A 22,554-nucleotide genomic window follows, 5' to 3' on the forward strand; every position below is an offset into this window, starting at 1 on the left:
GGGTGCAGAAGAGATCTCGGTGGGCAGAACTGTAGTAGTGGGAAGTGTTGTTGAGTCACTGACCGATGGCGACCCCGTAGGATTTTCAAGGCAAGAGCTACCTAGAGGGTGGATAGACACCAGAATGTTTTTGTGGGGAAGCACTAGAATTGCCAGCAGCCCCATGCTGCAGAGTGGTAAAGCTGCAGCACTGCAGTCCGAGCTCTCTGCTCACGACCTGAGTTCGATCCTGGTGGAAGCTGGGTTCAGGTAGCTGGCTCAAGGTTGACTCAGCCTTCCATCCTTCTGAGGCCGGTAAAATGAGTCCCCAGCTTGCTGAGGGGAAAGTGTAGATGACTGGGGAAGGCAAGGGCAAACCACCCTGTAAAAAGCCTGCCTTGAAAACATTGTGAAAGCAACGTCACCCCAGAGTTGGAAATGACTGGTGCTTGCACAGGGGACTGCCTTTACTTTTAAGAGCCCTGCGGCACAGAGTGGTAAAGCTGCAGTACTGCAGTTGGAGCCCTCTGCTCATGACCTGAGTTTGATTCCAGCAGAAGCTGGTTCAGGTAGCCAGCTCCAGGTTGACTCAGCCTTCCATCCTTCCGAGGTCGGTCAAATGAGTCCTCAGCTTGCTGGGGGGAAAGTGCAGACGACTGGGGAAGGCAATGGCAAACCACCCCATAAAAAGTCTGCCATGAAAATGTCATGATGCGACGTCACCCCAGAGTCGGAAAAGACTGGTGCTTGCACAGGGGACTACCTGGAATTGCCAGTGCTTTCTGTTTTTTCACAGAGTTCTTCCTGTTCTAAAGAAGGAGCTTCCATTTTTTTTTTTAGAAAATGAAAACGCCACAAATTAAATTAGAGCTTTTGGGGTTTTTTTAAAACTCCTACAGGAGACTTGTGATCAGATGTCTCCAGTGTTTGTCAATGCATTTTTCGACCACCGGATGGCATCTTCCACCCATCGAATTGCTGTTGGGTTGACAAGTAAGGTGGAAAGAGTCAAGATGTTCCCCATCAAGTCTTATTACTTCAGGAGCAGACGGTGCTTTCATGACCTCTGAAATCCTTCGGCGGGGGGAGTGGGGGTGGTGGGATTTCAACCCGCTCAGCTTTTCAAACCATAGTAGTGTTCTGATGAGACAAGCTACACCTGCTGAGATTCTCACAGCTGATTCCAGAGGACCGTCAAGGGAAGAGCACAGACTTAGTAGTGTCAGGCTGGTTCTTGCGTTGCCGAAGTCCCGCGCTAGGAAGTATCCGTTGGCAGGAGTAATTTGGGTTCAGGTTTCTGCCTGGGCGTTTCAGTGGCTCAAAAGGAGACCTTCCAGAAGTACCTTGTTAAAGAAAACCCTCTTGGTATATTCCCCGTCATTATAGGGTTGCCAGCTCTGGGTTGGGAAATACCTGGAGATTTTGGGTGGTGGAGTCTGAGGAAGGTGCGGCTTGGGGAAGGGGTGGGGAATAATGCCATACAGTCTACCTGTTTCCAATAGAAGAACAGATGTCTGTTGCATGGAGGTTGGCTGTAATCCCAGGAGATGTCCATCCATCATCTGGAGTGTTACTCTGTGTTTGAAATTCATGGCGTTCTTACCCAGTATATAAATATTAATTGTGAGAGGCTTGAAGAAACTAACAACGCGAAACAGGAATAATAGTACAATCCTGTTACCTTATGGATTGCTGACTGCGTAATATTATAACCATCAGTTTTCTTGTATCCGGCATAATTTTGGACTCTCGGTTTAATTTTTTGGAGGCTGAATGTCACGGCAGCTTTATGCTTTGTTTTCCCTATCACCTGGATGTTGACAACGTTGTTTATACGCTGTATCTGAGGAAATGCTTGGATGGATTCAACTAGATGACCCTGGAGGTCCCTTCCAACTCTATGATTCTATTCAGTGGACAAGGGAGGAGGGGGAACCCTCAGAAAGGCTCTCCTGTGAGCGCCTGCTGAATCTGAGGCCTGGCATTCATTGTGTCAGGCTCAGCAAAGCTATACAGGCAGCTTGGCCAGACTTCACCTCTGTTTGGACACTGGTCAGTTTTGATGGCGGCTGTCAACCTAGGCAATTGCCTCCCAGTCTACCCACCTGCTGGCCAGTTTAAGTCCTGGAGGCTCACGCCTTCTGCCCCTCCCCTCTTGCTTCTGTATTTAGACACTTGCCTAAATCGCAGTGTCATCGTGACATTGCAGTTGTTGAGTCACGTGCTGAAGAGGGATGGCTTCACACTCCAGCCAGAGACAAAGGCCTGTTTCCTTCCAGTCCACTCATAAGCAAGTCTGACACTTTCCTCGAACTCATTTGTTATGAGGGCCGGATCTGATATAAATGAGACCTTGGTGGACCAGGCCATGTCGGGTCAGGCGATGTGTGTACCTACTTAAGTTTAGGAAGCAGAAATATAAACTTTATAAAGGACACAGACAAACTCAATTAAAAAACCCTTAAAACATGTTAGCACTTGTTGGTATTAAAGGTGCTTTCTTTGTATCTCTCCCATGGGATCCAGGGACCTGGGCAAAAGAAGCACTGGCTCCTTCCTTCCTTCCCAGGGGACCAGGAAGTGGAAGGAAAAGAGGATTGGCTCAGTAGCTCTGCTGTGCGATTGAGCAAGCCTGGCAAAGCAAAGCAATTTCTACCCCCCCTTCCTCCCCAAGGGAGGAGCCTCAGCCAATGGAGAAAACAGAGGTTTTGTTCTGTAGCTCTGCAAGCTGTGATGCAGAAGGAAGCAAGAGAGAGGGAGAAGGAAGCAGATGGCAGCCAGTTGCTTGGGGACCTGGTAAGAGCCCTCTGGGGGTCCCATTTGGCCCCCGGGCTGCAAGTTTGACACCCCTACTGTAGAGCCAGTTAAGTTGGAGGAAAACTCCTTAAGCTGATAGAAGTTCTTCCAGCCTAAAGGAGGTTACCACCCACAGGAATTCCTTATTTACTTGGTGCATAATTCTCTTATGGAATTCATTGCCACAAGACGTCACAATAGGAAATGACTTTGCAGGGTTTTAAAACCATTTCTCAGAGGACAAGAGCTCTCTCAGTAGTTATTAATAGTGGGACTGGGAGAACCCCCCTGCCGGTAGAGAGCTCTCCCTGAGACCATCTATGTTGACCCCACCGTGAGTCCCCGCTGGCCCTTCCTGTGAGAAGGGAGAGAAGCGAGAGCCACTGAAGAGAGAGTGGAAAGATTTTAGGGTGAAAAATGAGATTTGGTGAGAGTGGTGTAAGCGATTGCGCGGCTATTACAGCCCACCCAAAAGTGGAGAGAGACGGATCATCCCCGGCAGAGAAACTCTGCACTTCGGAGATGTATCATTCCCCGGAGACCTCATGGAGGGAGACCGATTGTACTCTGAGGGATTCATATCCTTTGGAGAGTAGGGCTAATTATTGCTTCCTTTATAGAGATGGAGCGAGCGTCCCTCTGTCTAGCCGCCAGATTAATCTGCGCTGCAATTAAGCTGTCCGCCATGGGTAGTGCGTTGGTGAAGAGGTTTGCTCTTGAAAAGACAAAAGATTTGGAGGGGGGTAAGTCAAGTTGATCTGTGGACTGTTGTGGCCCAGGCCCTGGAAGGGGGGCGGGGTTGACTCACTACAGGAAACTGGGTCTCAGAATTTGTGCAGAATCCACCATTGTCCCTTACTGAAGTTTCTGGTCCTTATGGGGCTGGACAAATAAGTTTCCACAAGAACTTTTTTTTGGCTGTTAAAGGCTGAGACTGAGTGACAGAAGATTCTGTGCATATCACCAATTACGAGCAATCGTCCTCTCTAAATCATAGTCAATGCTGACTTGTGTCTTTAACTTCTCCATTCCGCTTGCAAAGGTGGAATTTATGTAGTGCCTGAGTTCCACACACCTCAAGACAAACAGGAGTCTCTTCCTGTTTTCTTTTTCTTGCACACACACATGCTTGTGTATACACCCACGCATGCTGTGGGCTGAGGGTGAATAACTGTAGTCTCTGGAGTCAAATCTGGTTTACGGGATAGTGCAGTTTAGCCCTTCAGTTGCCAACCTAAAGGCAAAATATTGAAGGCATTAACAGCAGGCAAGGCCAAAATATTTTCCTTCCAGCTACCACCTGAGATTTGGAATCACAGAAACATAGAGTTGGAAGGGACCTCCAGGGTCATCGAGTCCAACCCCCTGCACAATGCAGGAAACTAACAAATACCTCCCCCTAAATTCACAGGATCCACATTGCTGTCAGATGGCCATCTAGCCTCTGTTTAGAAACCTCCAAGGAAGGAGAGCCCACCACCTCCTGAGGAAGCCTCTTCCACTGAGGAACTGCTCTAACGGTCAGGAAGTTCTTCCTAATGTTGAACTGGAAACTCTTTTGATTTAATTTCAACCCATTGGTTCTGGTTCGACCTTCTGGGGCCACAGGGAACAATTCCACCCCATCCTCTATACAACAGCCCTTAAAGGACTTGAAGATGGTGATCCTATCACCTCTCAGCCGCCTCCTCTCCGGGCTAACCATGCCCAGCTCTTTCAACCTTTCCTCATAGGACTCGGTCTCCAGACCCCTCCCCATCTTCGTCGCCCTCCTCTGGACCCCTTCCAGCTTGTCTATCTCCTTCTGAAAATGTGGTGCTCAAAACTGAACACAAGACTCCAGGTGAGGTCTTAGCAGAGCAGAGCAAAGCGATACCATCACATCACGTGATCTGGACACTAGCCTTCTGTTGATACAGCCCAAAATGGCATTGGCCTTTTTAGCCGCCGCATCACACTATTTGTATGCCTCTGGAAGTTTCCAGTTGCTTCTGGAGGGAGCCCTCCATCCTAAGGGCTCCAATGGAGTGTACGGAGCTCTTTCCCAAATGGCCCCAGGACGCAAATGCCAAAGTTCCCTCAAGAGGCTGCAGAAAGCTTACACAGCTCTGTGGAACAAGACGTCCCTCTCTTCCACATCCTTTGTAGCTGCTCCCAATAATCCACCCCACCGTCTGCAGCAGATTTTTTCAGATTCTTCTTACTGCATAAAATTTTCACTGCTGGTTTATTCTTTCTCCTTTTTCCAGCCGTGCAAACGATGCTCAAAATGTCACACTGTGGAAACGGTGCGCCGTAAAGCAAAACACTTGATAACTCTCTTTTAACTCCATGGCTTTGCCCAGCCGCCGTCAATTAACTCAAACATCCTCTTCCCTGGTTTATCGGGCTTATCTGAGCTCTTCCTTATGACAGCGCGCATGATTTTGACAGAACGCGAGAGGTTCCACAAGCCAGCCTCATTCCGAACACAAGTGGTTTATGTATTTTACTTCCCATGTACACACCGATAAGGAAGTGGTATGTGTCTCGAATGTGTGAATGAGGACTCTGTTTGCACCTGAGCTAATTCCTCACGCCGATGCTCAAAGAAAGGAAATGGTAGACATTAGGGAGTGCTGCGTAGGGTGGCTGATTGGTTTAGCCTTCACCGGTTTTTCACCTAGAGATCGCAGCCTTTAAGTGGAACTTGGGGGTCCCCCAGAATTACAGTGCATCTCCAGACTACAGAGATCAGCTCCCTGGGAAGATATGGACGCTTTGGAGGGTGGACAGTTCTGGTCACCGTATCTCCAAAAAGATATTGTAGAGCTGGAAAAATGAGGAAGGCAACCAAGGTGATTACTGGGTTAGAGCTTAAGAGGACAGGCTGAAGAGTCTGGGACTTTTCAGTTTAGAGAGGAGACTGAGGTGGGGGACATAATTTGAGGTTTATAGAAATGGAGTGGGGTGGGGGGAGAGTTGACAAAGAAAAACGTTTCTCCCTCTCGACTAGAGCTCGAGGGTATCCAATGAAGCTGATGGGAAGTAGATTCAGGGTTTTTGTTGTTCAGTCGCACAGTCGAGTCCGACTCTTTGCGGGTCGCTCCAAGTCACGCCAGGCCCTCCTGTCTTCCACCATCCTCCAAAGTCTGCTCAAATTCGTGTTTGTTGCATCAGTAACGCTGTCCAGCCATCTCATCTTTTGCCGTCCCCTTCTTCTTTTGCCTTCTGTCTTTCCCAGCATCAGGGTCTTCTCCAGGGAGGGCTCCCTTCTCATCAGGTGGCCAAAGTATTTGAGCTTCAGCTTCAGCATCTGACCTTCCAGGGAACAGTCAGGGTTGATTTCCCTTAGGACTGACTGATTGGATCTCCTTGCAGTCCAAGGGACTCTCAAGAGTCTTCTCCAGCACCACAGCTCAAAAGCATCTCTTCTTCTGCGCTCAGCCTTCCTTATGGTCCAGCTCTCACAGCCATACATGATGACTGGTAATACCATCGCTTTGACTATACGGATTCAGGGTAGACAAATGGAAATAGTACTTTACACAGAGCGCAATTAAAATGTGGAACTCGATGGACCATTGGTCTGATCCAGCAGAGCTCTTCTTATGTTCTTATGATTCTACGGCATTATACCAAACCGAGGTCCCTTCCTTTCTCAGGTTCTACTCCCTAAGGGGTTCCTCAACCTGGATCTGGCAACTATCTAGGCTTGCTGATCCCAAGGTCCCAGTGGAGGTTCTCCCGCTTTCCCAAGCTCCGTCCCGCCCCCAATCAGTTGGCCGGCAGAGGGAAGCTCCGCCCCCACAGCTACCATGTGACTTTCTCCTTCAGAACACTAGGAGAAAGCTTGCAAAGACTAACTTTTGGGATGGTGTGTCTGTGTCTTTAAGGTCGAAGGGGGGCGGGGTGAGCAGGCAGAACAACCTGGCTGCTCCCAATAACTGGGAAAGCAGCCCAGACCCTCCATTGGTTGGACAAGCTTTTCAGAGGTTGTTTGCATAGTAAAGGGTAAACTTGAACATTTGGTTTCCCTGTGTTATTGGAAGTCCAGCGACTCGTGAGAAAATTGCCCCAGTAAGATTGCCTGCATACCACGCCGTTAGTGCATGCAGGGAGAGAGATCGCACATTTTTGCCAACTTTGATTCAGTCTTCTGTTTGCTTGTTCATGCGCCAGTATATAATCTTTAAATACAATAACTCTTCCGAATATTAAGAGATTGAGTCCCTCTGTACCACAGTTCTTCCAAGTACTTGGAAACACTAGGAGTGGGGCAGGGAATCCCTAGGGTGGAGAAAAGTGGCAAAATGGCCAGTGGCCAACTCTCCAGGGGAGCCCCAAAGATATCTGGGAAGCCCCTCGGTGGGTTCCTAGTGACACGGGAGGGAGGTTAGGAGGCTGTTCCACCTAACCAGAGCCCAAGGCAGGGACAGTGATGACGGCAGTACCTCAAGGCATGGAGTGGAATCACCCCTTCAGGTCAGAATACCAAGAGGGGTACGCAGAACCAGGGCCCATCCGCTGACACAGGCCCGGTCTGCCACACAAAGCATCTGCTGTTGGCAAAAGGTTTCTGGGATTCTGCTGGTTGACTCCCGTAACTTTTTAAGACTGTTCTTTTCCTCCTCTTTAAAACACACAACAGATTGCAGCCCTAGGAACGGCAATTCAAAAGAGGCAGACCAGTATGGGGGCGCCATTAAACTCTATTCTCACCAAAAATCACAACCTGCCCCCAAGCTCTGTTTGGTAGCCCTGCTGAGAGAAAGCTTACGGATACTTGTAAATTTTCTCCAACATGGAGAACAGCAGCTTAGAGGTAGGGTTTCTTTTTCTTCTTTCTTTTTTTTTTGCAAGGAAAAGGCATGCCAGTGAAGCTTTTAATACCCCCCCCCCTCCACATGTGTTGTGCCTCTTTGCCTCAGCCTCTCCCTGGCAGTTAAAAATACTGTCAGACGAAATAATCTCAGAGTTACTGCTAATGTGGTTTTTCTTCCCAGTGGAAAGAAGGTTTGTCTGCATTCATTGGTATTTCTCAGGACTCTTTAAAGAATGGTGTATGAACTCTGAATACTGAACATATGGGACCAAGAACTGGATCTGTTCTGGGAGCCACTAAACAAGCAGTCTTTCAGTAGCCCACTAAACACTTAAAGACTTCCTGATTTGCCTTATGTCAAGAACGTAAGAGAAGCCTGTTGGATCAGGCCAATGGCCCATCCAGTTCAACACTCTGTGTCACATAAGAACATAAGAGAAGCCATGTTGGATCAGGCCAATGGCCCATCCAGTCCAACACTCTATGTTACATAAGAACATAAGAGAAGCCATGTTGGATCAGGCCAATGGCCCATCCACTCCAACACTCTGTGTCACAGAAGAACATAAGAGAAGCCATGTTGGAGCAGGCCAATGGCCCCTCCAGTCTAACACTCTGTGTCACATAAGAACATAAGAGAAGCCATGTTGGATCAGGCCAACAGCCCATCCAGTCCAACACTCTGTGTCACACAGTAGCCAAGAAACCCAGGTGCCATCAGGAGGTCCATCAGTGGGGCCAGAATTCCAGAAGCCCTTCCACTGTTGCCCCCCTCCCATGCACCAAGAATACAGAGCATCACTTGCCCCAGACATAAGAATGTAAGAGAAGCCATGTTGGATCAGGCCAATGGCCCATCTAGTCCAACATTGTGTCACACAATGGCCAAAACCCAGGTGCCATCATGAGGTCCATCAGTGGGATCAGATCACTAGAAGCCCTCCAATTGTTGCCCCCCCCACAAGCACCAAGAATACAGAGCATCACTACCCCAGACATAAGAATGTAAGAGAAGCCATGTTGGATCAGGCCAATGGCCCATCCAGTCCAACACTCTGTGTCACACAATGGCCAAAACCCAGGTGCCATCATGAGGTCCATCAGTGGAGCCAGGTCACTAGAAGCCCTCCCACAGTTGCCCCCCACAAGCACCAAGAATACAGAGCATCACTGCCGCAGACATAAGAAAAACCATGTTTGATCAAGCCAATGGCCCATCCAGTTCAACACTCTGTGTCACACAGTGGCCAAGAAACCCAGGTGCCATCAGGAGGTCCATCAATGGCTTCAGGACACTAGAAGCCCTCCCCCTGTTTCCCCTCCCAAGCACCAAGAATTCAGAGCATCACTGCCCCAGATGTAAGAACATAAGAGAAATCATGTTGGATCAGGCCAGTGGCCCATCCAGTCCAACACTCTGTGTCACAGAAGAACATAAGAGAAGCCATGTTGGATCAGGCCAATGGCCCATCCAGTCCAACACTCTGTGTCACACAGTCGCCAAAAAACCCCAGGTGCCCTCGGAAAGTCCATCCCACGGTTGCCTCTCCCAAGCACCAAGAAAACAGAGCATCACTGCCCCAGACATAAGAACATTCGAGAAGCCATGTTGGATCAGGCCTCCTGTCTTCCACCATCCTCCGAAGTCTGCTCAAATTCGTGTTTGTTACATCAGGAAGGGAATGGAAAACAAATCAGCCAGTATCATAATGCCCCTGTATAAATCGATGGTGCGGTCTCATTTGGAGTACTGTGTGCAGTTCTGGTTGCCGCACCTCAAAAAGGATATTATAGCATTGGAGAAAGTCCAGAAAAGGGCAACTAGAATGATTAAACAGCTGGAACACTTTCCCTATGAAGAAAGGTTGAAACGCTTGGGACTCTTTAGCTTGGAGAAACGTCGACTGCGGGGCGACATGAGAGAGGTTTACAAGGTAATGCATGGGATGGAGAAAGTAGAGAAAGAAGTACTTTTCTCCCTTTCTCACAATACAAGAACTCGTGGGTTCAATGAAATTGCTGAGCAGACAGGTTAAAATGGATAAAAGGAAGTACTTCTTCACCCAAAGGGTGATTAACATGTGGAATTCACTGCCACAGGAGGTGGTGGTGGCCACAAGCATAGCCACCTTCAAGAGGGGTTTAGATAAAAATATGGAGCAGAGGTCCATCAGTGGCTATTAGCCAGAGTGTGTGTGTGTGTATATATATAAATTTTTTTGCCACTGTGTGACACAGGGTGTTGGACTGGATGGGCCATTGGCCTGATCTAACATGGCTTCTCTTATGTTCTTATCAGTAACGCTGTCCAGCCATCTCTTTTGCCATCCCCTTCTTCTTTTGCCTTCTGTCTTTCTCAGCATCTTTCTCCAGTGAGTTCTCATTTGGTGGCCAAAGTATTTAAGCTTCAGCTTCAGCGTCTGACCTTCCAGGGAACAGTCTGGGTTGATTTCCCTTAGGACTGACTAATTTGATCTTCTTGCAGTTCAAGGGACTCTCAAGAGTCTTCTCCAGGAGTGCTCCCTTCTCATTGGGTGGCCAAAGTATTGCAGCTTCAGCTTCAGCATCTGACTTTCCAGTGAACAGTCTGGATTGATTTCCCTTAGGGCTGACTGATTTGATCTTCTTGCAGTCCAAGGACTCTCAAGAGTCTTCTCCAGTGAGTGCTCCCTTCTCATTGGGTGGCCAAAGGATTTGAGCTTCAGCATCTGACATCCCAGGAACAGTCTGGAGTGATTTCCCTTAGGACTGACTGATTGGATCTTCTAATCATCCAAGGGACTCTCAAGATTCTTCTCCAGCACCACATCTCAAAAGCATCTACTCTTCTGTGCTCGGCCTTCCTTATGATCCAGCTCTCACAGCCATACATGACTACTGGGAATACCATCACTTTGACTATACGGGCTTTTGTTGGCAAGGTGATGTCTCTACTTTTTATTATACTGCCCAGGTTCTCCATAGCTGTCCTCCCAAGGAGCAAACGTCTTTCAATTTCATGGCTACAGTCACCATCTGCAGTGATCTTGGACCCCAGAAATGTGTAGTTTGTCACTACAGATGCAGAAGAAGGTACCACATTTCTTCTTGGTTTGGGATCTGCAAGAACCCAAACTGCATTACAGTCATTCAGCCGTTCAGAATTCGGTCTTTTGATAAGCGCTTTCTGGGGGCTGTTCTTCAGAGCATGTGGGGCATCCGTTGGAATGCCTGTGCGCAGAGTTCTGAGGCACAAGCTGTTGCAGTTGTCTTCTCTCCGCTTTTGCTTTCCGCTGGCGGGTACAGAAGCCCCGCTTTCCTGTCATCTGGCTGCGGAATTACTTCCTTCCCCAGAAGCCTGGAAAATTCATCGTTATTGTTATTGACGTTTGAACTCATTTATCTACCCTGTCGCGTCAGATTGTATGAAATTATCGGCTCGGTTAGACATAATACAGAATCGTGGTTTGTTTCAATTCTGGTCAAGTTGGTGAAACTGGATTGAAGCTTGCGGGTAATCACGCCGAACCTTGTTTGCCTCAAGGAAGGAACACTCGGTTCATTGCTTTGTAGACAGGGCTGGGGAACCAGGATGAATTCACTGTGTTCACACACCATGCAAAAACATAATCAAGACTAGCTGTGGTTAATGAGCAGGTTTCGGATCCTGGTTTGACTGGCCCTAACTAACCAACAGGAAATGGAGCGTCCTGTTTGTGTAAACCATGCTTCTCATGATCTCTAAACATTGGGTGGGCCTAAGGTGGTGTGGTCTAGTGGTTAGAGTATGAGATTTTGAGCCCTGAGCTTAGATTGCTGGTAGACTTGTGTTGCCAGCACTGCCTCAGCAATTGCTGGGAGCTTTTCAGGCACTGCCTGGAGAGGATGGAGTTTGGGGAGGCTGTGATGTCATTTCCAGATGGCCCTCTAGGAATTTCTCCCAGCATCTATGGTCAAGTCCATAGAGACATGGGGGAATTCCTTGAGTGACACTGTAGAGGCCATTTTCTTAATATTTGTTTTTCTCCTGCTCTGTTACTTGAAATTGGAAGATTGGGACAGAGTAGGGGGTTTACCCGAAGCGGGCAGGCAAATAGTAAGCAAGAAACCGGAAACACCTTCAAAACTACCAAAATTTGTGGGAGGGGAGGAGCTTCTGTCAGTCACTTCTTTCAGATACAGCTAGAACATGAGTCCATCTGTCATTATATCTTGGAGAGTGGAATGATTTCAGAAGCCGAATGACAATAGCAGCCATGACTGGATTGGGTGTGGTATGCAGTAGACACGAAGAAATCACTGTTGGTAATGAGACAGGAGACCAAGGTCTCGATTAAGTCCAGGAGGACACATTGTCTTGAGCTTCATTATGAGTTGCAACTCATCAGTCTCTCTAATCTCCCTTTGAAATCTCTTTGTAAGAGAACTGCCTCTCTTAGGCCAGCAACTGAGTGTCTTGGAAGATTAAAATGTTTTTGAATGTTGTGGTTTCTAATATCAGACTTATGTCCATTTCTCCTGTGTCACAGAGACTGGCCTCTTTGCTCAATGCAGAGACTAGAAGGGCATTGCTGATACGTGAAGGCATAAATCACATTAGAGGATTAATATCGCATCACATATAACATATAATGTCACAATCACATCAGAGAACCAGTGAGTTGAAATTAAATCAAAAGAGTTTCTGGCTCAACATTAGGAAGAACTTCCTGACCGTGAGAACGGTTCCTCAGTGGAACAGGCTTCCTCCTTGGGAGGTGGTGGGCTCTCCTTCCTTGGAGGTTTGTAAACAGAGGCTAGATGGCCATCTGACAGCAATGAGGATCCTGTGAATTTTGGGGGAGGGGTTTGTGAGTTTCCTGCATTGTGCAGGGGGTTGGACTAGATGACCGTGGAGGTCCCTTCCAACTCTATGATTCTATGATTCTATGGGTTGAAATTAAATCAAAGAGTTTCTGGCTCAACATTAGGAAGAACTTCCTGACCGTTAGAGCGGTTCCTCAGTGGAACAGGCTTCCTCCTGGGGAGGTGGTGGGCTCTCCTTCCTTGGAGGTTTTGAAGCAGAGGCTAGATGGCCATTTGACAGCAATGAGGATCCTGTGAATTTCGGGAGAGGTGTTTGTGAGTTTCCTGCATGGTGCAGTGGACTGGACTAGATGACCCTGGAGGTCCCTTCTATGAGTAGGAACCTGGCTAGAAGATACACATCTTTGCATGAAGCTCCCAACCCCAACAGGTGGTGCTAAGGGTCACGAACCAGGACGTTGCCAGCTGCCGTTTCTGCCACAGAAGTACGAGATGGCTCTGAACAAGGGTTAGGGTTAGGGTTACGGTTAGGGTTAGGGTTTCAATCCACACCGTAAGGGAATGCAACAGATACCAGACTTGCCTTCCAGAGCTGCTGCAGGGCTTGCTGCGCTGTTTGGGATTAAAATGTACAGGAAGGGCTTCGAACGTTGCCCGTGCCCCCTAAATGCAAAGTGTTTTTATTGTTCAAGAGAAAGAGTTTGCAGAAAAAGATCTCGAGACCCCGGAGAGTGGCTGCCAGTCTGAGCAGACAATACTGGCTTTGAGGGGAGGGGCGCTGACTCAGTGGTAGAGCATCTGCTCCGTAAGCAGGAGGCTCCAGGTTCAAATCCCGGCATCTGCAACTCAAAAGGGTTCAGGCAAGTAGGCGTGGAAAACCTCAGCTTGAGACCCTGGAGAGCTGCTGCCAGTCTGAGTAGACAAGACAGACTTGGATGGACCAAGGGGATCTGATTTAGTATAAGGCACCTTCATATGTTCATACGTTCACAACTCTTTGGGGAGGGACAGTGGCTCAGTGGTAGTGCATCTGCTTGGTAAACAGAAGGACCCTTTTTAGTTGGAGATGCCGGGGATTGAACCTCAAAAAGGATATTATAGCATTGGGAAAAGTGCAGAAAAGGGCAACTAGAATGATTCAAGGTTTGGAACACTTTCCCTATGAAGAAAGGTTAAAAGGCTTGGGGCTCTTTAGCTTGGAGAAACGTCAACTGCGGGGTGACATGATAGAGGTTTACAAGATTATGCATGGGATGGAGAAAGTAGAGAAAGAAGTCCTTTTCTCCCTTTCTCACAATACAAGAACTCGAGGGCATTCAATGAAATTGATGAGCAGTCAGGTTAAAACGGATAAAAGGAAGTCCTTCTTCACCCAAAGGGTGATTAACATGTGGAATTCACTGCCACATGAGGTGGTGAAGGCTACAATCATAGCCAGCTTTAAGAGGGGATTGGATAAAAATATGGAGCAGAGGTCCATCAGTGGCTATTAGCCACAGTGTGTATATGTATATATATATATATATATATATATATATATATATATATATATATATATATATATATATATATATATATATATATATGTGTGTGTGTGTGTGTGTGTGTGTGTGTGTGTGTGTGTGCGTGTGCATGTGTGTATGTGTGTGTGTCTATACACACACACATATATTGGCCACTGTGTGACACAGAGTGTTGGACTGGATGGGCCATTGGCCTGATCCAACATGCCTTCTCTTATGTTCTTATGTGGTCATCTGGAGCTCCGAGGTGCCTTTCTCCCCTGCAGAGGAGAGCGGGGGACTTGCAGCTCCAAGCTGAGGGCAGCAGGGGGCGCAGTGCCTCTGTGCTCTGGCATGTCGATGGGGGGGAGGGGGTGGGCTTTGGGTTTATTATCACGATCATATTTCACAAGCCGAGGGAGAGGGAAAAGAATTCAGGAGGAGCATCTTGGCCAAAAAGCTCAGGCGTGGAGCCACGGCCTTGACTCTTTTATCCAAAGAGGTGCTGGGGCTCAGATCTGACTGGCGGGGGAGGGTCTGTCACCCCGGTGAGGGGGCTGAGGACCATCTTTGCACTGCAGATGGGGGGGAGGGGGCCGGCAGGGAGCTGCTCGCTGAACCCACCTGGGGAGTTTCTAGGTGGAGTTAGATTTCAGCTGATGCCTTCTGGCTGGCTTGGGGACAGAGGGAAGCGCACGGCAATGCACGCACCATAAGCCGTTCGAGGTACACAGCGCTTCCTGGAGGCGCACGGCTTCTGCATGATTTGTAGTACCGGGAATGTGCTCGAAAATGTATCCTCTGCCCGTTGGTGCCAATGCAATTATGAGAACGCCACCTGCGCAAGCAGAAACGAAGCTCTTATTGCGCCCCCAGGCATGGAACCACGCGATGGTGCCCTAGGCTGAACCAGACCATTGCTCGGTTGAAGTCAACCTTGTCTACTCAGACTGACGACGGCTCCCCAGGGTCTCAGGTAGAGAAAGGTCCTTCCCCTCACCTGCTGCCCACTCATTTATGAAGAAACATCTGGAGCAGAGGTCCATCAGCGGCTATTAGCCACAGCATATTGTTGGAACTCTCTGTCTAGGGCAGGGATGCTCTGTATTCTTGGTGCTTGGGAGGGGCAACAGTGGGAGGGCTTCTAGTCTCCTGGCCCCACTGGTGGACCTCCTGATGGCACCTGGTTTTTTTTGGCGACTGTGTTAACACAGAGTGTTGGACTGGATGGGCCATTGGCCTGATCCAACAGGGCTTCTCGTATGTTCTTATGTCTGGGGCAGTGATGCTCTGTTTTCTTGGTGCTTGGGAGAGGCAACCGTGGGAGGGCTTCTAGTGTCCTGGCCCCACTGATGGACTTTCCGATGGCACCTGGTTTTTTTTGGCGACTGTGTGACACAGAGTGTTGGACTGGATGGGCCAGTGGCCTGATCCAACATGGCTTCTCTTATGTTCTTATGTCTGGGGTCAGGGATGCTCTGTATTCTGGGTGCTGGGGGGGGCAACAGTGGGAGGGCTTCTAGTTTCCTGGCCCCACCGATGGACTTTCTGATGGCACTTGTTTTTTTCAGCCACTGTGTGACACAGAGTGTTGGACTGGATTGGCCTTTAGCCTGATCCAACATGGCTTCCCTTATGTTCTTATGTCTGGGGTCAGGGATGCTCTGTATTCTGGGTGCTGGGGGGGGGGGGCAACAGTGGGAGGGCTTCTAGTTTCCTGGCCCCACTGATGGACTTTCTGATGGCACCTGGGTTTTTTTGGCCACTGTGTGACACAGAGTGTTGGACTGGATGGGCCACTGGCCTGATCCAACATGGCTTCTCTTATGTTCTTATGTCTGGGGTCAGTGATGCTCTGTATTCTTGGTGCTTGGGAGAGGCAACAGTGGGAGGGCTTCTAGTGTCCTGGCCCCACTGGTGGACCTCCTGATGGCAGCTGGTTTTTTCAGCCACTGTGTGACATAGAGTGTTGGACTGGATGGGCCTTGGCCTGATCCAACAGGGCTTCTCTTATATTCTTCTTCTAGCTTGAGGTACTGAGGATCATACCTGGGACCTTCTGCATGCCAAGCAGAGACTCCACTGCTGAGCCACAGCACCTCCGAGGCCTAAGCAGAAAGAGGCCATCTTGAGGAGGTAGACTGGATTGTACCCCTTCAGATGGCAGGAGGCAGGGATTGCCTTGGTCCGAATTCCGCTTACATTGACCATTCACTGCAAGTGGAAACATAGCACAGACTTCCATCCTGATGTGCTAATTTTTTAACTGCAGGGAGGAGCATTAAAAAAAGGTGACTCCCCCTACCTGCAGTCCAGAGCGTAAGAGCCGTCGTCCTTCCCTCACCATCCCGCTCGCTCACTCGACTTCATTCGCAGAGGAGGGTTTGAACGATAGACTTGTGTAGGTGAATTATATCGATGCGGCAGACGGAGGCCGAAGCGTTTCGGGCATGCCTGGCGCTTCATTCCATCTGGGCTGCTGCCCGTGCTAGGCGGGTGTTTGACACATATACGTTTTGCACAGGGCGCAACCTGGATCGCGTGAGACACTGTGCATGTGCAAAGTGTTCCTGCCCCAGCCTGCTTCGCGTCGGAATCAAACCAAAGCCCTGGGTCAGAATCTCCCCCACAGCACAATGCAGCAGCCCGGTTATTAGCATCGAGGCCTTTACGGGCGCAGATGCATCTGGTGCTGCACGAACTGCACTGGCCACCCCTTGAGTATTAGATCCGATTCAAGGTGTTGGCCTTTTAAGGCCTTTTATGGCCTGGGGCCTGCATATCTTCAGGACCGCCTCTACCAATATGAGCCCCCCCCCCATGGGTTCTGAGGTCAGCTGCACAACATCTCATGATCCCTTAGGGTTGCCAAGTCCAATTCAAGAAATATTTGGGGACTTTGGGGGTGAAGCCAGGAGACGTTGGGGGTGGAGCCAGGAGACATTGGGGGTGGAGCCAGGAACAAGGTTGCAACAAGCGTCATTGAACTCCAAAGGGAGTTCTGGGCATAACAGTTAAAGGGACCACACACCTTTTGAAATGCCTTCCTTCCATAGGAAATAATGAAGGATAGGAGCACCTTCTTTTGGGGCGCATAGAATTGGACCCCCTGGTCCAATCTTTTTGAAACTTGGAGGGTATTTTGGGGAGAAGCCTCTACCTCAAACAACAGCCCCCCGAGAGCCCCAGATACCCGCGGATCCATTCTCCATTATTTCCTAGGGCAATACATCTCCATAGGGAACAATAGAGTTCCCAGCAGACATTTCCCTCCTCCCTCCCGCTTCCTGATGACCCTGACGCGGGGGGAGGGCCTCCAAACTGGGGGATCCCCTGCTCCCACCTGGGGATTGGCAACCCTATGGTCCCTTGGCCTAGGGACACCCGACTGGCTTCAACAAGGGGCAGGGCCTTTTCGGTCCAGGCCCCTACCTGGTGGAATGAGCTCCCGCTGGAGATCCGGGCCCTGCGGGACTTATCCAAGTTTCGCAGGGCCTGTAAGACAAAACTCTTCCGCCAGGCTTTTAATTGATCCAGCAGGTGTCCCCTGTAATCAAAACTCCCCCCAGCAGCTTATGCTTACGTTATGCTGAACATCACCAGCCTATATGTGGCCTATTTGTTGCAAACGATGTGGTTTCTATTAATTCTGTAATTAAGAGATTATCTTGTTTGGATGTCGTTTGTTTGATGTCTTGCAAGGTTTCTTAATGTCGCAAGCTGCCCGGAGCCCGCTTGCAGGATACGGCGGGGTATAAATCGACAAATTAAATGACATTACATTAAATTTTCAAGCCTGCAGACCCCTCTGGAACTGGGTGAGGGGCACGCCTACAAAACAGCTGGCGCAGAAGGCGGGGCCAGCCACAACGCGCACGTTTATGTGTCATTCGGAATTGGACACCCTCCACATTTCAGGCAGATGCTCTGCTCAGTGGGTTGCTTTTTCGTCTGCGCAGCCAGCCAGAACTCCTGCTGGGCACAAGTTTCACCCAGCCCTGCCCGCTTTCCAAAAGACCTTGGCGGGCACCAGGGAAGGTGTCAGCGGGCACCATGGTGCCCAGGGGCACCGTGTTGGAGACTCCTGCTCTTAGGGTTGCCAATCCCCAGGTGGGGGCAGGGGATCCCCCGGTTTGGAGACCCTCCCCCCGCTTCAGGGTCGTCAGAAAGCGGGGGGAGGGGAGGGAAATGTCTCCTGGGAACTCTGTTATTCCCTATGGAGATTTATTCCCATAGAAAATCATGGAGAATTGATCTGCGGGTATCTGGTGCTCTGGGGGGGCTGCGTTTTGGGGGTAGAGGCACCAACTTTTCAGTATAGCATCTAGTGCCTCTCCCCAAAACACTCCCAAAGTTTCAAAAAGATTGGACCAGGGGGTTCAATTCTATGAGCCCCAAAAGAAGGTGCCCCTATCCTTCATTATTTCCTATGGAAGGAAGGCATTGAAAAGGTGTGCTATCCTTTTAAATGTGAGGGCCAGAACTCCCTTTGGAGTTCAATTATGCTCGTCACAGCCTTGATCTTGGCTCCACCTGTAATGTCTCCTGGCTCCACCCCCAAAGTCCCCAGATATTTCTTGAATTGGACTTGGCAACCCTACCTGCCCTAGCCAAAGGCTGGTGTGGCCGCAGCAGCATCTCAAGGCTCGGTACTGGCAGAAGTGAGGGGTGGGGCTGACGGCGGCCCAGAGATTTTGGTTTTGGGGGGGGAGTCAGGTGCAGAAGAGCTGCGAGGGAAATGCCTGTCAAATCTTTGCTTCTGCACCTCTGCAGGGTCTTCCTCAGCCCCCTCCCCTCCAGTTTGGTGTAGTGGTTAAGTGTGCGGACTCTTCTCTGCGAGAACCGGGTTTGATTCCCCGTTCCTTCACTTGCACCTGCTGGAATGGCCTTGGGTCAGCCAGAGCTCTCACAGAGCTGTCCTTGAAAGGGCAGCTTCTGGGAGAGCTCTCTCAGCCCCACCCACATCACAGGGTACCTGTTGTGCGGGGAGAAGATATTGGACAGGGGTGTCAAACTCATTTGTTTTGAGGGCCGCATCTGGCATAAAGGAGACCTTGGTGAGCTGAGCCATGTCGGGCTGAGCCATGTTTGTACCTATTTAAGTTCAGGTAGCAGAGATATAAGTTTTATAAAGAACAGAGACAAACACAAATATATTTTTTAAAAACATCTTAAAATGTTAGCACTCATTGGTCTTAAAGGTGCTTTCTTTGTATTTCTCCCATGGGATCCTGGGAACTGGGCGAAGGAAGCTCCGCCTCTTTCCTTCTCCAGGGACTGGGGTGAGTGGGGGAGAAGCCTCAGCCAATAGAAGGAAAAGAGGCTTGACTCAATAGCTCTGCTGTGCAATTGAGAGAGCCTGGCCAAGCAAGCTATTCCTCCCCCCTTCCTCCCCAAGGGAGGAGCCTCAGCCAATGGAGAAAACAGAGGTTTTTCTCTGTAGCTCCTGTGCAATTGAGCATGCCTTGCGAAACTAGCTGTTATGCAGAAGGAAGCAAGATATAGGGAGAAGGAATCAGATGACAGCCAGTTGCTCAGGGACCTGATAGGAGCCCTCCAGGGGCCTGATTCAGCTCCCGAACTGCATGTTTGACTCCCCTGATATAGGAGATCGTAAGCCGCTCTGAGTCTCTGATTCAGAGAGAAGGGCAGGGTGTAAATCTGCAGTCGTCGTCGTCGTCGTCGTCGTCGTCGTCGTCGTCGTCGTCGTCTTCTTCTTCTTCTTCTTCTTCTTCTTCTTCTTCTTCTTCTTCTTCTTCTTCTTCTTCTTCTTCTTCTTCTTCTTCTTCTTCTTCTTCTTCTCCTCCTCCTCCTCCTCTGTATTTCCTCCTCCCCCCCGCCCCCCAAACCCTAAAGGGCGTCCACAAACATTGGGCGTCTGTTTCCCTGCAGGCAGCTGCAAAGAGAAGGCAGTCTGTGGAACCCGGGGAATTCGGGGGTGGGGGGCAGGAAAAGGCCTCGTTACCTTGGAATCCCCCTTCCTCTGCTGCCTGCCTAGGGAATCCCCCCACCCTCTGAGCTCTGCGTGGCACTTGCCTCCCCTCCCTTCTCCCTCCCTCCCCCAAACTGTGGCTACGGATGGAGCATCTCCATGGAAACAGGTTTGCTCACGATGATGGCTCAAGCCGCAATAGAAGTCTCTGTCCTTCCTGGGTAGCGGCCCCCCCCCTGCTCTCCGCACCTTCTTCCCATCCCATCTGCTACAGATTTCGGGAAAGGGGGAGGGGGAGGGGAGGGCCAGGGAAGGAGGCAAGGGGCAGCGGGGTTTCGGAGCTGCCAAAGAGAGAGGGCTTCTAGCCTAAAGCGTGCGACGACTTTTCCAAATCCGTTGGTTTCATGCAGCCAACCTGTCTGTTCTGCCACCCCCACCCAGTTGGCCTGGATCCCAGACTCTCCCCCCCCCCCAATTGAGGGATCTAGAATCAGGGATCCAGTTCGGCCCTCATAGCTCCACCAGCTGTGGTTGCTAACCTCCAGGGAGTGGCTGGAGATCTCCTGCAGTTGCAACTGATCTCCAGGCTTGAAGTTGTTGTTGTTCAGTCGCAAGGTCGAGTCCGACTCTTTGCGACCCCCTGGACCAGGTCATGCCAGGCCCTCCTGTCTTCCACCATCCTCTGAAGTCGGCTCAAATCCGTGTTTGTTGCATCAGTAATGCTGTCCAGCCATCTCCTCTTTTGCCTTCTGTCTTTCCCAGCATCAGGGTCTTCTCCAGTGAGGGCTCCTTTCTCATTTGGTTGCCAAGAAGAAGAAGATATTGGATTTATATCCCGCCCTCCGCTCCGAATCTCAGAGTCTCAGAGCGGCTCACAATCTCCGTTACCTTCCTCCCCTACAACAGGCACCCTCTGAGGTGGGTGCGGCTGAGAGGGCTCTCATAGCAGCTGCCCTTTGAGGGACAACTCCTGCGAGAGCTATGGCTGACCCAAGGCCTTTCCAGCAGGTGCAAGAGGAGGAGTGGGGAATCAAACCCGGTTCTCTCAGATAAACGTTTCCGCATTTAACCACTGCACCAAACTGGCTCTCAATATCATTCAAGCTTCAGCTTCTGCTTCAGCATCTGACCTTCCAAGGAACAGTCTGGGTTGATTTCCCTTAGGACTGACTGACTGGATCTTCTTGCAGTCCAAGGGACTCTCAAGAGTCTTCTCCGGCACCGCAGCTCAAAAGCATCTCTTCTTCTGCGCTCGGCCTTCCTTATGGTCCAGCTCTCACAGCCATACATGACTACTGGGAATACCATCGCTTTGACTATATGGACTTTTGTTGGCAGGGTGATGTCTTTCCCAGCATCAGGATCTTCTCCAGTGAATGCTACCTTCTCATTGGGTGGCCAAAGTATTTGAGCTTCAGCTTCAGCATCTGACCTCCCAGGGAACGGTCTGGGTTCATTTCCCTTAGGACTGACTGATTGGATCTTCTTGCAGTCCAAGGGACTCTCAAGAGCCTTCTCCAGCACTGCAGCTCAAAAGCATCTCTTCTTCTGCGCTCGGCCTTCCTTATGGTCCAGCTCTCACAGCCATACATGACGACTGGGAATACCATCGCTTGGACTATACGGACTTTTGTTGGCAGGGTGATGTCTCTGCTTTTTATTATACTGCCCAGGTTCTCCATAGCTGTCCTCCCAAGGAGCAAACATCTCTTAATTTCATGGCTACAGAGATCATGGAGGGCAGACTGGCATTATAAATATGGTGTTATATGTAAGGACCTGCCCTGCTTTCCCTCAACCACGTGCTTCCCAAAATCTCCAGGAATTTCCCAGTCTGGAGCTGACAACCCTGCAACCTTCCAGAAGCCCTGCCTGTCCCTAGGTCTGTGTCTTCCCATCCCTTTCCCCAAAGGGTGATTAACATGTGGAACTCACTGCCACAGGAGGTGGTGGTGGCTGCCAGCATAGCCAGCTTCAAGAGGGGATTGGATAAAAATATGGAGCAGAGGTCCATCAGTGGCTGTTAGCCACAGTGTGTGTGTGGGTGTGTGTATATATATAAATATGACACAGTTTGCCAGTTTGGTATAGTGATAGTGGTTAAGTGCACGGACTCTTATCCCACAGATTAGTGTGCGGACTCTTATCTGGGAGAACGGGGTTTGATTCCCCACTCCTCCACTTGCAGCTGCTGGAATGGCCTTGGGTCAGCCATAGCTCTCGTAGGAGTTGTCCTTGAAAGGCCAGCTTATGGGAGAGCTCTCTCAGCCCCACCCACCTCACAGGGTGTCTGTTGTAGTGGGGGGGGGGAGGTAAAAGAGATTGTGAGCCACTCTGAGTTTTAGAGTATAGGGCGGGATATAAATCCAGTATCATCCAATATCATCTTCCCTGCCTTTTGGTGAAGCTTTCTGCCCTATGCCGCCCCCCCCCCCCCAAGATACAAGGTGGAAGTTAATCTTTAGGCAGAAAGGCTAAATTTGAGCCCAGGAGCTCCTGAAAGACCACCAATATTTTCCAGGGAACAAGCTTTCAATGCGCACTTCATGGAATCACAGAGTTGGAAGGGACCCCCAGGTCATCTAATCCAACCCCCTGCACAATACAGGAAACTCACAAATTCCTCCCCCTAAACTCACAGGATCCTCATTGCTCTCAGATGGCCATCTAGCCTCTGCTTGAAAACCTCCAAGGAAGGAGAGCCCACCACCTCCCGAGGAGGAAGCCTGTTCCACTGAGGGACCGCTCTGTCAGGA

The sequence above is a fragment of the Heteronotia binoei genome, chromosome 17 (genome assembly GCF_032191835.1).
Source record: "Heteronotia binoei isolate CCM8104 ecotype False Entrance Well chromosome 17, APGP_CSIRO_Hbin_v1, whole genome shotgun sequence".
Lineage (NCBI taxonomy): Eukaryota > Metazoa > Chordata > Lepidosauria > Squamata > Gekkonidae > Heteronotia > Heteronotia binoei.